The 13,048-nt window shown below is 41.0% G+C and overlaps 1 protein-coding gene across 1 annotated transcript in view; it reads left to right on the top strand.

The window, feature by feature from the left end:
• GRID2 (glutamate ionotropic receptor delta type subunit 2) overlaps window positions 1-13,048 on the top strand; it is a 1,601,453-nt gene that overhangs the window by 1,543,931 nt on the left and 44,474 nt on the right. The gene's annotated exons all lie outside the window — the stretch shown is intronic.

Genomic DNA, 13,048 nt, shown 5'->3' with positions numbered 1-13,048 from the left:
CATCTCACCCTCTGTCATCCCTGTCTCCTCCTGCCTTCAATCTTTCCCAGCATCAGGGTCTTTTCTAATGAATCGGCTCTTCACATCAGATGGCCAAATTATTGGAGCTTCAGCTTTAGCATCAGTCCTTCCAATGAATATTCAGGACTGATTCCCATTGACTGGTTTGATCTTCTTGCAGTCCAAGGGACTCTCAAGAATCTTTGCCAACACCACAGTTGAAAAGCATCAATCCTTTGGTGCTCAGCCTTCTTTATGGTCCATTGTTTTAAGCGGTGGGGACAAAATGATGGGGAAGAAAAGCATGCAAAATCCCTTCATTGATGAAGTTTTCATTGTTCCAGAGAGGTACATTATAAAAGAAATAAAATGACCATATTCTATAGTGTTTATAGTAGTAAGAAAAATAAGCAGGGTAATGGGATGGTGACCAAAAGAGTGCTATTTTAGATGGAGCTACCCATTAGAAAAAGATACACCTTAGACATTTACTCTGTTTTACTTTACAAGACTCAAGAGTGAATCTGGTGAACAGCCTCAATTCATTTGGATCAAACTTTCCCATTTAAAGGTCTCCTTTAACTCACTCCTGTTCTTTCTCTACATTTTTTTCACACAATTCCAGTTTCTCCATCTGTATATTTTTATGAGTTAATACTGAATCCTCATCTGTTGGTATCCATATACTTTGCCATCTTTTTAACCTTCTTACGCTTAAATACATGCTAATTTGCATACAATACATAATGCTGTACACATGGAGTTATGTAAGTGTGCATATACAAGCGTGTGATTCCCAGGTGGCGCAGTGGTAAAGAATCTCCCTGCCAAACAGGAAATGCAAGTTCTATCTCGGGGTCCGGAAGACCTTCTGGAGAAGGAAACGGCAACCTACTCCAGTATTCTTGCCTGGTAAATCTCATGGATAGAGGAGTCTGGTGGGCTACAGTCCATGGGGTCGCAAAGAGTTGGCCACAACTTAGCGACTAAACCCAGCCCACCAGTATAAAGGGTATGAGAGAAAGTATGTGTATGTAAACATGTAGACAAAAGACACAGAACTTTGTGAAAGCACACCCGTGCACTAAGGAAGCAATGAGGAAAGCAACTATGCTGAGCAGTGTTAGATGTTTCTAAAGTAATTACTTAGTAAAATTGATTTATCATTGTGGAGCCAAAACACAATTGAAACCACAGTCAGAAATGTTCCTGTGGGTCAGCTGTGGCTATGCTGTAATCTATAAAAAAAATCACCCCACATATTCCAGTCACATAATTAAATATTTCAGCACTACCGTCAACTGTATTAAACATTTAAACAACACTGGATTTTTAAAAAAACAATAATTATAATAATGGGATCAACTTTATACTGATCATACTCAATGCAGCTTTTAACTATTATCTGTTTAAAATAGGCAGCCATTACTTAAAATATATGTAAATACTTTCACCTTTTATTTATTTATTTATTTTTTTTTACTTTTTTTTTTTACTTTCACCTTTTAAAACCAAGTGAAAGTGAAAGTTGCTCAGTCGTGTCTGATTCTTTGAGACCCCATGGACCGTACAATCCATGGAATTCTCCAGGCCAGAATGCTGGAGTGGGCAACTGTTCCCTTCTACAGGGGACCTTTCCAACGCAGGGATCCAACCAGGTCTCCCTCATTGCTGGAGGATTCTTTACCAGCTGAGCCACCAGGGAAACCCAAGAATACTGGAGTGGGTAGCTGAGGTTTCCCAGGTGGCTCTAGTGGTAAAGAACCTGCCTGCCAACGCAGGATACGTAAGAGATGCGGGTTCAATCCTTGGGTCAGGAAGGAGAAGGGCATGGCAACTAACTCCAGTATTCTTGCCTGGAAAATCCCATGGACAGAGGAGCCTGAACCTGGCAGGCTACAGGCCATAGGGTTGCAAAGAGTCAGACACAACCAAAGCGACTTAACATACATGCACACACATACTTAAATATTAGTAGAGCTTTCCCTCTATCTCTCATAAGAGTCTTTCTCCCAAGCCTTATATCTACTGAACCTTTTTATTTCAATATGAATTTAAAATCTATTGCTCAAAAGGAATTTTCATATATACAATGGAACTTTATAAATGTATTAGATTATGACTAATAAAACCTGGTTCAGGTCAAAATAAAACTGAAGTCCTTCTTACCTATCCTTAAGAAGTATGGCCTGAAACTATTTTGGCTCAACTAGATAAAAGATTCTTTATGAAGTGCTTTATCAGCTTCAATAATTAAAAGATTCCCTGCTAACTCTTCAGTGAGTCTTCTTTGTAGCTGTGCTTTGCAAAGTCAGTTCCTCCTATCTCCTCCTTTGAAATGTCTAATTAAATTGAGAAGCTTTTCTTTTCTATTCATTTTGTTTTTGCCATATTGGACATAGATACAAAAATAATTAAATTACAATGCTGGTTTTTTTTTCATTCTTGTTTTCTTGGGACTATAAGGAAGGCTGCTGCTGCTAAGTCACTTCAGTCATGTCCGACTGTGTGACCCCATAGATGGAAGCCCACCAGGCTCCCCCGTCCCTGGGATTCTCCAGGCAAGAACACTGGAGTGGGTTGCCATTTCCTCCTCCAATGCATGAAAGTGAAAAGTGAAAGGGAAGTTGCTCAGTCGTGTCCGACTCGTAGCGACCCCATGGACTGCAGCCCACTAGGCTCCTCTGTCCATGGGATTTTCCAGGCAAGAGTACTGGAGTGGGGTGCCATTGCCTTCTCCAAAAGGAAGGCTAGGAGGAGGTATGTTTTCCCAGCTTGAGGTTTTTAAGTTGGTCTTTTATTGGCACCTTCAGTGTTAAATATCTTTGGGGTTAATGGATGTAACAGGAATAGCTTCCCTGATGCCTGTATTGATGCTGTAATTATTTTTAAGAATAATCGGCTAGTGAAGAATTGAAACTGAACACTTCAGAGCCCTTGCATTTCCTTTGTAAGCATTGCTTAAGCACTGTTACAGTATCTTTTCTAAAATGTGTTTGCTTTAGTGTTAAAAGAAATCTAAATGAAAAAAAAAGTCTAAGGCCTACCTTCCTGGTACATTTTTTTTTCATTTTTATGTGCCTATTTCTATTTATTTTCACAAACATATTTAAAAGCATCATAATTATATGTTTTATCAGTGTTTTGGCTCATTATTGCAAGTGTAAATTCCAGCCAGTAATCATCTGAAAAGGTGATTTATGCCTTTTATAATATCAGGTTCTGGGATGAAGACTCTTAAAAAGTTATTTCGATTATTAGAATGGAGGGCAGATGAAGGGTTAAAACAACTCAATCATAATTCAGTGAGAACCTTCTGGGCATTGCCACTAGCTATTTTGAGGAAATATAATTATAGAGTAAGAGACAGATACATATGCAAGGGGCTTTTCAGTATAAGAACATGATAGTTGTTAAAATAGAATACAAAATATTTCAAAAGCACAATACTTTGTAGTTGAGTCATGTAAAACTTCTAGAAGATTTCAAAATAAAATGCATATAGGTGCATGCTCGTACATGTGCACCTGTATGTATTAATTATTTCCAGAGGGAAACCTTCATGAATGAAGTTACGGAGATGCCATGTTCAGTCATGCTCAGGCATAGAGAAGGAAGAGAGACAGTTTAGCATTCTACCAATGGTTCTCTGTCAGTCAAAGAACCACTCAAACAGACCTCTGAGAATAACCATTCTGAATAAAATAGCAAATGGTTGAGCAATATTCCCTGCTCAAGCAAAGTTCCTATAATTTAATGGTCAGAAATCTTAAGTTGATGCATTTAAAGAAAAGCCAAGTATACCTCCCTGGATAGTATAGTTTGCTTTAATGTTATCCTAAGTTCCATGAAAGCAGAGACTTTTTCTCTTTTGTTTATTTATTCATTCAAAGCACTTATAACAGTACATGGTACAGAGTAGATACTCAATAAATACTGGTTAGACAGATTTTGAAATTCCACACAGAGGTTTTGGTTCCATTTCATGCCTCACAGTCAACCAAGAAAAACTACAACTGGTCAGAGTCACTGAATCTTTAAAAATAGATCTATAGGCATCAGTGCAGTACAGAGGATAAAAGTCAAAACTGGAAGTCAAGACACAGGTTCTGCCTTTAATAACCACCTGTAAAATGATGGTCAAGTCACTTAATCTCTCTAATATCGCCATCTGACTGACATCCTTTCTAATTCTCAAATTCTATGAATCTATTCTGAATCTAATACATAACTCTTTAAAAGTCATAGATGATTACCCAAGCTTTTTGTGCATCAAATCGACTTTGTGCTAAAGATAAATCATTGCTGATCATGGAAGCTTAAATGAGGAAATATAAAAATTCTTTTAAAGCCTTTGGATGATATACAGTTAATATTAATATACAGTTGAAGAAAATGTGACAATTCCATTCAGTAATATAATACTTTTCTTTCCCAGAAGTTTTCAAATTTGTAACACATTGCAAATATTTAAGATTAGTGTAAGCACTTTAAAAAGACAAGAATGTTTAAGGTTTATTTTCCTCCCTATGGTTGTGGTGGTTTTAGTCACTGAGTCATGACCAACTCTTTTAAACCCAAAGACTGTAGCCCACAGGCTCCTCTGTCTATGGGATTTCCCAGGCAAGAATATTGGGGTGGGTTGCCATTTCCTTCTCCAGGGGATCTTCCCAACTCAGGGATCGAACCTGAGTCTCCTGCATTGTAGGTGGATTCTTTACCATCTGAGCCACCAGGGATTCCCATAGATCTAGCTAAATTTTATGTACATTGGATTGAACCTGCTTAACCCAATCTTCTAAATTTGACAAGAACAGAAGAATTTGATGCAAATTTATGTGGATTAAGGAAATGCACGTTTTTTTCCTAGCCTTGGGTTAGAATAAAACCAGAAGACAATGGTAGAATTTATTTTAATCCAAAGGATTTGTTTCCTTAAATGTGAAAGACTGCTGAACTCTCTAAAGCCTGCTGCTACTGGTGCTAAGTCGCTTCAGTCGTGTCCGACTCTGTGCGACCCCATAGACGGCAGCCCACCAGGCTCCCCCGTCCCTGGGATTCTCCAGGCAAGAACACTGGAGTGGGTTGCCATTTCCTTCTCCAATGCAGGAAAGTGAGAAGTGAAAGTGAAGTCGCTCAGTTGTGCCTGACTCAGCGACCCCATGGACTGCAGCCACCAGGCTCCTCCATCCATGGGATTTTCCAGGCAAGAGTACTGGAGTGGGTTGCCATTGCCTTCTCTGCTCTAAAGCCTAGTCTTGTTATAAATAAAGCAAATAGTTTTCCTTGCCCACATCAGAGCTGTTGTAGTATTTCAAATTTTCATTCTCCATTCACAATAGGGCAATTTTCACTTACAAGGTAGTATTATTATTAATATATATCTTTGGACAGTGAAAAATTATAAAGTATTGGTCAGATCCATAGGGAGATTAAGGTTCTACCATGAGACTTATAGTTTTAACACACGTTTAACAGGCACAAGTAACACTAATGATGATGTCATTAATCATTAGGCCTACAAGCAAATATTCATATTAGTTAGGATACCCTCTACTTGACTCTGATAATCTGGGTAAGATGCACAAAAGCCAGGTTACTAACCCAGATACATTGTTCAGTATGCCATGGGCAGTTTAGGTCTAGCAGACAGAAAAATCATCCTTTCCTGGGCATTCCTGCCTAGGCTGATTGGCTCCCTGATGTTTCCCATTCACTCTCAGCTGCTCTTTCCCTGCTTCATTCGAAACTGTAGATTTCTCTCCCTGGCCTCAGCTGCTGTCTTTATTTCCCAAACTACATGTTTGACTTCCCACCACCACATATTATTCTCTGGTGAAGTCTCTTTCACCACAAGATCATTAAAGACCAGATCTCTTAGAAGGAAGTCTACCCTGTTTTTGAGTATAACATTTTGTTTTAATGATACAAAAGAACAAAGTCCAGTAGTTGGTTTGGAGAGTCAGAACCCAGCAAAAATAACTACAGGAAGAAGACAAAAGAGTACATGAAAGAACTATCGGTTGCAGGAAGTTCACTCCCTAGTAGCAGTCTATCGTATTTATTCTAAACAGTATGCAGCCTCAATCAATTGTTGATCTAGTATTAATGAGGACAGGGAACAATGATCTGTATCAGTCAAGTCTATAGATGGTCCAAAAACCTTATAATAATCTCATCTCCTGCCAAAATTTTTGACCAAATATGCTCAAGGACTGTATAATTTGCTAATTTCATTTTATCTCCTGTCATTTCCTCTGCTCATCCTCTGAATAGAATAATAATTAGTGAAATTGCCAGGAAGTAGTTACAGAGCAAGAGACAGGGAAATGGCCATGGACACTTGGGCATTTTCTATGCAGCAGGCACTGTACTGAGAATTTAGAATACATTGGAATTAGGCATCTGGACACTTCACAGACTGACCTCATTATATGGACTCTGCTTGCAGGAGACAAACTCCAAACACTTTCATGTTTAGTCACGTAAGAATCAGCCAAACCTGACCTTTCTTTGTTGCTCAAAGTCAAAAGGGCAAAAAGAGAGAAGTTTAACCACTTCATTATAATCTCTTAAGACACAGAGTTTCACTTAAACGTTAAGTTACCTCAAACATCTCTACAGGTGCTGAGATAAATGATATCTTTGATGGGTTTATACGCCTCATCGAGTGCTTTGTGTTTATAGACCATAGCAAGAGCAAAGTGATTGTTTTTTTTCCTCCCAGCGAACTGTCTGTCTGTGGGATTTACAGGGTGAACACAAGATGTAATGTTTGCATCCTAAGATTTGCCAGTAAAGCAAACCTCAAGTCCTTTATTATTACCCATTTTTTAAAAGTTCAGATCATTGTGATTACACTCCATTATTCAATGGAATCTTACAAGAAACCAAAGGCTTTGTTTTCAATGATTGATGACATTTCAACTTTCTTGAGTCTTTAACTTTATAGTGTATATTTCAGAGGTTTTTCTCAATGTTTTACAGTGGTGGTACTTCTGAACCTAACAAAAATGAGTTATGTAGCTCTTAAAATTAGCACAGTTAAAGGGACAGATTGTAACAAAAAAAAAAAAAATTTTTTTTAAGTAATGGATTGAAGTGTAAAAAAAAAAAATTGAAGATATTTTTCATAAACTTAAATTCTCTGAATTGGATAATTGGACTTGGTTATTGGGCAGTAATCAAGATAGGGCAGTTATCACTGTGCACTAAGAATTTTTATTTTTCAGGCAAGTCTAGGTTAACAATTGCCAAATATTTGAGATATAATAAAGGACATCATTTTTAGTCCTCAGTTCTGAAGTTAGGATGCATAGTTTCAAATCTCAATTCCACCACCGGTAAGCGATTGATCTTTTCAAGTCTTTTATGCTTCAATTCCTTTCTCTGTAAAATGGGGATAATATTGGTATCTACTCTGTAGGGTTGCTCTGAGTAAATTCAGAAGTTTGACTAGTCAATCAATGTAGCAACAACAAATGTTTATTACCTGCCTTCTCTGTGTCAAGCACTCTCTGAAATACCAAGGATTCCGAGTTGAACAAGACACAACCACTGTCTCTAAAAGTCATAGGATATAGAATCTTTTCCATTTTTATTACACCAACTAAAATAAAAGCCTGGCAACCAATTAAGGGCAGCCATGAAATCAGAAGACGATTGTTTCTCAGCAGGAAAGCTATGACAAACCTAGACAGTGTGTGCTGAAAAGCAGAGACATTACTCTGCTGACAAAGGTCCGTATAGTCAAGGCTATGGTCTTCCCAGTGGTCACATATGGCTTGTGATAGCTAGACCATAAAGATGGGTGCTGCTGCTGCTGCTGCTAAGTCGCTTCAGTCGTGTCCGACTCTGTGCGACCCCATAGACGGCAGCCCACCAGGCTCCCCCGTCCCTGGGATTCTCCAGGCAAGAACACTGGAGTGGGTTGCCATTTCCTTCTCCAGTGCATGAAAGTGAAAAGTGAAAGTGAAGCCGCTCAGTCATGTCCGACTCTTAGCGACCCCATGGACTGCAGCCTACCAGGCTCCTCCATCCATGGGATTTTCCAGGCAAGAGTACTGGAGTGGAGTGCCATTGCCTTCTCCGATAAAGACAGCAGAGCGCCAAATAATTGATGCCTTCGAACTATGGTGCTGAAGAAGACTCTTGGGAGTCCCTTGGACAGCAAGCAGATCAAACCAGTCAATCTTAAGGGAAATCAACTTTGAATATTCTTTGGAAGGACTTATGCTGAACCTGAAGCTCCAGTATTTTGGTTACCTGATGTGAACAGCCAACTCATTGGAAAACGCTCCGAAAAAATAGCAATGAGGAAAACATGAGGGCAAAAGGAGAAGGATGAGATGGCTGGATGGCATCACTAATGCAACAGACATGAACTTGGGCAAACTTTGGGAGATGGTGAGGGACAGGGAGGCCTGGCATGCTGCAGTCCATAGCGTTGCAAAGAGGCAGACACTACTGTGCACTGAACAACAACAACCCTCTTCACAATGTTTGTGATTGGATATTTCTTTGAAGGGAGAATCCATTTTAAGAACTTACTACTACCACTTCTTATACTGTCCATCAACAGATAAACATTTCCTCCACTAGAATTAGCCTCCATGCTAAAGGCAGTTTCAGCAGTTTAAGAAAATGCTGTTGAAATGTAAATAATAAAGGCATGGTATATATATTTAAAGGAACCAAAATGGGTCCCACAGAAATTTGTCTATCATCCAAACTCACTTTGTTCTCAAACTTCTGTAGTACTCAGAAAGGAGAAATAACCCTGGCTTTAAACCACTACCGCCACTACCACCCCCCATGCTATTTGCAAGAAGCCATGTCTGAGAGGTAGAATGTTCAAGCAGGTGCTTGACTGCTGCAGAAGCAGAGAAAGGCCATCTCTGCAATGGGAAAGCAGAAAGGGCAGCCAACCTCCGTTACAGAAATAAGATGATTTGATGGCCTATTTGGGGGCTTCCCTGGTGGCTCAGTCGGTAAAAAATATCCATCTGCAATGCAGGAGACTCGGGTTCCTGAGTCAGGAAGATCCCTGGAGAAGGAAATGACAACCAACTCCAGTATTCTTGCCTGGGAAATCCCATGGACAGAGGAGCCTGGCACCCTACAGTCCATGGGATCGAAAAGAGTTGGAACGACTGAGTCACTAAACCACCACCACCAATTTCTACATTGGGTGGTAGGTTTATATGTGGTTACACATTATGCTTTTTAACTTAAATATACATTGCACATATTCTTTTGTAGATATCAAATATTTTACAGTAAAAATTTTTGAAAAGATTTATATACCTAACTCATGAAATATACTGTTAGAAAGCCATCAAAATAACCCAAAGTTGTATGTCATTTTTCTGTTCTATACTGGATTATCTCTTGATCCTTTAATCAAAGCCTTGTAATTACCAGGAAAGAGACTGTGGATAAATGAAAGAAGAAACAGAGAGGAACCAGTGTGGAGATAAGAAGGATAAGAACTGTTGTTGGTGTAGTTCTCCAGTGGGGGAGAGAGACATCGTCACTGCAGGATGTTCTAGGGTCCCCGAAAGAATGTCTGAGAGCTAAAGCAGAGGGCATTTAGGCAGTGACAGGCCTAAAGATCCACTAATAAGATAGCAAATTCTATTAGTATATTTTAGTCTATGGGCTAGAGATCCAGGCTGCAACAAGACTGAAAACCTATAGGTTTAGGTTCAGTTCAGTTCTGTTCAGTCACTCAGTCGTGTCCGACTCTTTGCGACCTCATGAATCGCAGCACGCCAGGCCTCCCTGTCCATCACCATCTCCTGGAGTTCACTCAAACTCACGTTCATCGAGTCAGTGATGCCATCCAGCCATCTCATCCTCTGTTGTCCCCATCTTCTCCTGCCCTCAATCTTTCCCAGCATCTTTTCAAATGAGTCAGCTCTCCACATCAGGTGGCCAAAGTATTGGAGTTTCAGCTTTAGCGTCAGTCCTTCCAAAGAACACCCAGGGCTGATCTCCTTTAGAATGGACTGGTTGGATCTCCTTGCAGTCCAAGGGACTCTCAAGAGTCTTCTCCAACACCACAGTTCAAAAGCATCAATTCTTTGGCGCTCAGCTTTCTTCACAGTCCAACTCTCACATCCATACATGACCACTGGAAAAACCATAGCCTTGACTAGACGGATCTTTTTTGGCAAAGTAATGTCTCTGCTTTTCAATATACTATCTAGGTTGGTCATAACTTTTCTTCCAAGGGGTAAGCGTCTTTTAATTTCATAGCTGCAGTCACCATCTGCAGTGATTTTGGAGCCCAAAAAAATAAAGTCTGACACTGTTTCCACTGTTTCCCCATCTATTTCCCATGAAGTGATGGGACCAGATGCCATGATCTTGGTTTTCTGAATGTTGAGCTTTAAGCCAACTTTTTCACTCTCCTCTTTCACTTTCATCAAGAGGCTTTTGAGTTCCTCTTCACTTTCTGCCATAAGGGTGGTGTCTTCTGCATATCTGAGGTTATCGATATTTCTCCCAGCAATCTTGATTCCAGGTTAGAGTTTAGAAAAGAAATGAAGAAAACTTCTGGATTCCCAAGTATTGCCAGAATCACACCATCTCTGTGTTCCAACCGTGTTATATTTCTTCTTCAATACCATTTCTCCTGCCAGAGACACTCTTTTCTCTTCCCATGCCCTTTATTATTGTTGGTGTTTGTTCAGTCACTAAGTCATATCCAACTCTTTGCCACCCCATTGGACTGCAGCACGCCAGGTTTCTCTGTCCTTTATCATCCCCCAGAGTTTGTTCAAACTCATGTCCATCGAGTCAGTGATGCCATCCAATCATCTCATCCTCTGTTACCCCTTCTCCTCCTGCCTTCAATCTTTCAGGGTCTTTTCCAATGAGTCAGCCCTTTGCAACAGGTGGCCAAAGTACTGGCATTTCAGCTTCAGCATCAGTCCTTGTAATGAATATTCAGGGTTGACTTCCTTTAGGATTGACTGGTTTGATCTCCTTGCTGTCCAAGGGATTCTCAAGAGTCCTTTGTTGTCAACACCTATTAATTTCACTTCCTCGTGCATGTGTGCTCACTCAGTTGTGTCCAACTTTGCAATCCCATGGACTGTAGCCTGCCAGGCTCCTCTGTCCTCTTCCAGGGGATCTTCCTGATCCAGGAATCGAACTCATATCTCTTGCATCTCCTGCAATGATAGACCAGTTCTTTACCACTGAGCCACCTGAGAATCCCCCACTTCCTCAGAGAAGCATTTTCCAAAGCACTAGGCCAGGCTAGGAGTTTCTTTTGAAAGCCCTTTACAGCACTCTATACTTTGATTCCTGACACTCAGTCCATGTGTAAGTAAATGTTCATGCTTAACATCTGTCTCTACAATTGTGTGTGGGTGCAAGTTTCCAGACATCAGAAACTGTGCTTTCCTATTTACCCCTGTACATCTAGGCCTAAGACAGAGCCTGACACATAAGAAGTACTCCAGAAATATTTATATTAAATTCATGAATGAGTAATGAGTAAATGAAGGAATAAATGAATTTGTTGTCTCTGAACCATCCAAGCAGGTATTTCTCAGAGACAGAATTATCATTCTGAGCTCAAAAGAGAGATTAGGGCTGGCAATAAAGATTTAAGAGTCACCAGCTTCCATGTGGTGATGAAATTCATAGGGGAGAATAAATCTAGGAAGAGTAAAAATTGCACAAGACTGAAGACAAACAAGGAATGTGGATCCTGGGAAAGTAATTCAGAAACTTGCTCAAAAGTCTGTTGCAGTCTGGATAGTGATCAAGAAGAGCTCAGATTGTTTTACTCAAACAGACTTTTAATCTTTGCACTAGGAACTTACCTGGTTGTCTGGTGGTTAGGATTCTGCGCTCCCAATGCAGGTGGCCCAGGTTTGATCCTTGATCAGGGAAATAAGATCCTGCAGGCCACAAAGCGCAGTCAAAAAAAAAAAATCCTAACTCCAATTCCTACTGTGAACTGAGTAGGTGTCAAAAGCTTAGCAAGCTGGAGAAAGCTGAGCTGCCTGGAGTGAGAATAGCTGGTTGAAACAAGAAGTCAAAAATGAGAGTAGCCAAGCCTTTAAAATCACTTACTATAGTAGCACAAGCAAGATGCTAAATGGGAAAAAGGGCAACCCTCTCCCTCCTCACCCAATTTTCCCACAGGGAATGGTTCGCAGGTCAGGAATCAGCTATATCAGCATAGATGCTGGGTCGGCTTACTGCTGAGGGGTCCCCAGGTAAAAGGCTCCGAATGTTTTATGGACCTGGGTGCTGGGGAGAGGGTGAGGGAAAGGGACTAGGAGTGGAAGGCACTGAGAAGTGAGTTAGGGTGGGGGAAAGTGTCCTCAGGGTTCCTCCTCCTTCTCCCAGAAGGAGATTTCAGCAGAGAAGCTGGAGGGAGGCTCCCAAATGAGAGCACTGGGCTAAGGATGCAGAGATGCACAGGAGCATGGCCAGCCCCGGGAAGCTGAGCCCTCAACTACAGTTCCCCTCAGAGGCTGCAGTATGTTGGCTGTACACCAGGTCTGTTGTCTCAGAGGGCACCTTTCCTCTGTGAAGCCTGCAAGGTAAAGCCTTCATGACTGCCAATCCTGGGCCATAGAAATGACTCATTGGTCTTTGGTCAGGAGCCAGAATCCTCAGTAAGCTTCTTGTTTTAATTTTTTTGAAGATTTTTTTATGTGGACTATTTTTAAAATAATTGTATTTACTTACTTATCCTTGATTGCACGGGTCTTTGTTGCTGCTGCGCAGATTTTTCTCTAGGTGTGGGGAGGCGGAAGGGGGGCCACCTCCAGCCAGTGCCCGGGCCTCTCACTGCGGCGGTCCCACCCGCGGGGGAGCACAGGCTCCAGGGCACTCGGGCTTCAGCAGTTGCGGCTCCCAGTTCTAGATCAGAGGCTCAAGAGTTGTGGCTCACAGGCCCGGCTGCCCCGTGGCATGTGGAATTTTCCGGAACCCGGAGACCCAACCCCATGTCACTTGCTCTGGCAGGCGGACTCTCCACCACTGGGCCACCAGGGAAGCCCTCAGTAAGTTTCTTGAA

Source organism: Bos taurus, chromosome 6, assembly GCF_002263795.3.
Source record: "Bos taurus isolate L1 Dominette 01449 registration number 42190680 breed Hereford chromosome 6, ARS-UCD2.0, whole genome shotgun sequence".
NCBI classification, from domain to species: domain Eukaryota; kingdom Metazoa; phylum Chordata; class Mammalia; order Artiodactyla; family Bovidae; genus Bos; species Bos taurus.
This window is presented reverse-complemented; position numbering and strand designations above follow the sequence as displayed.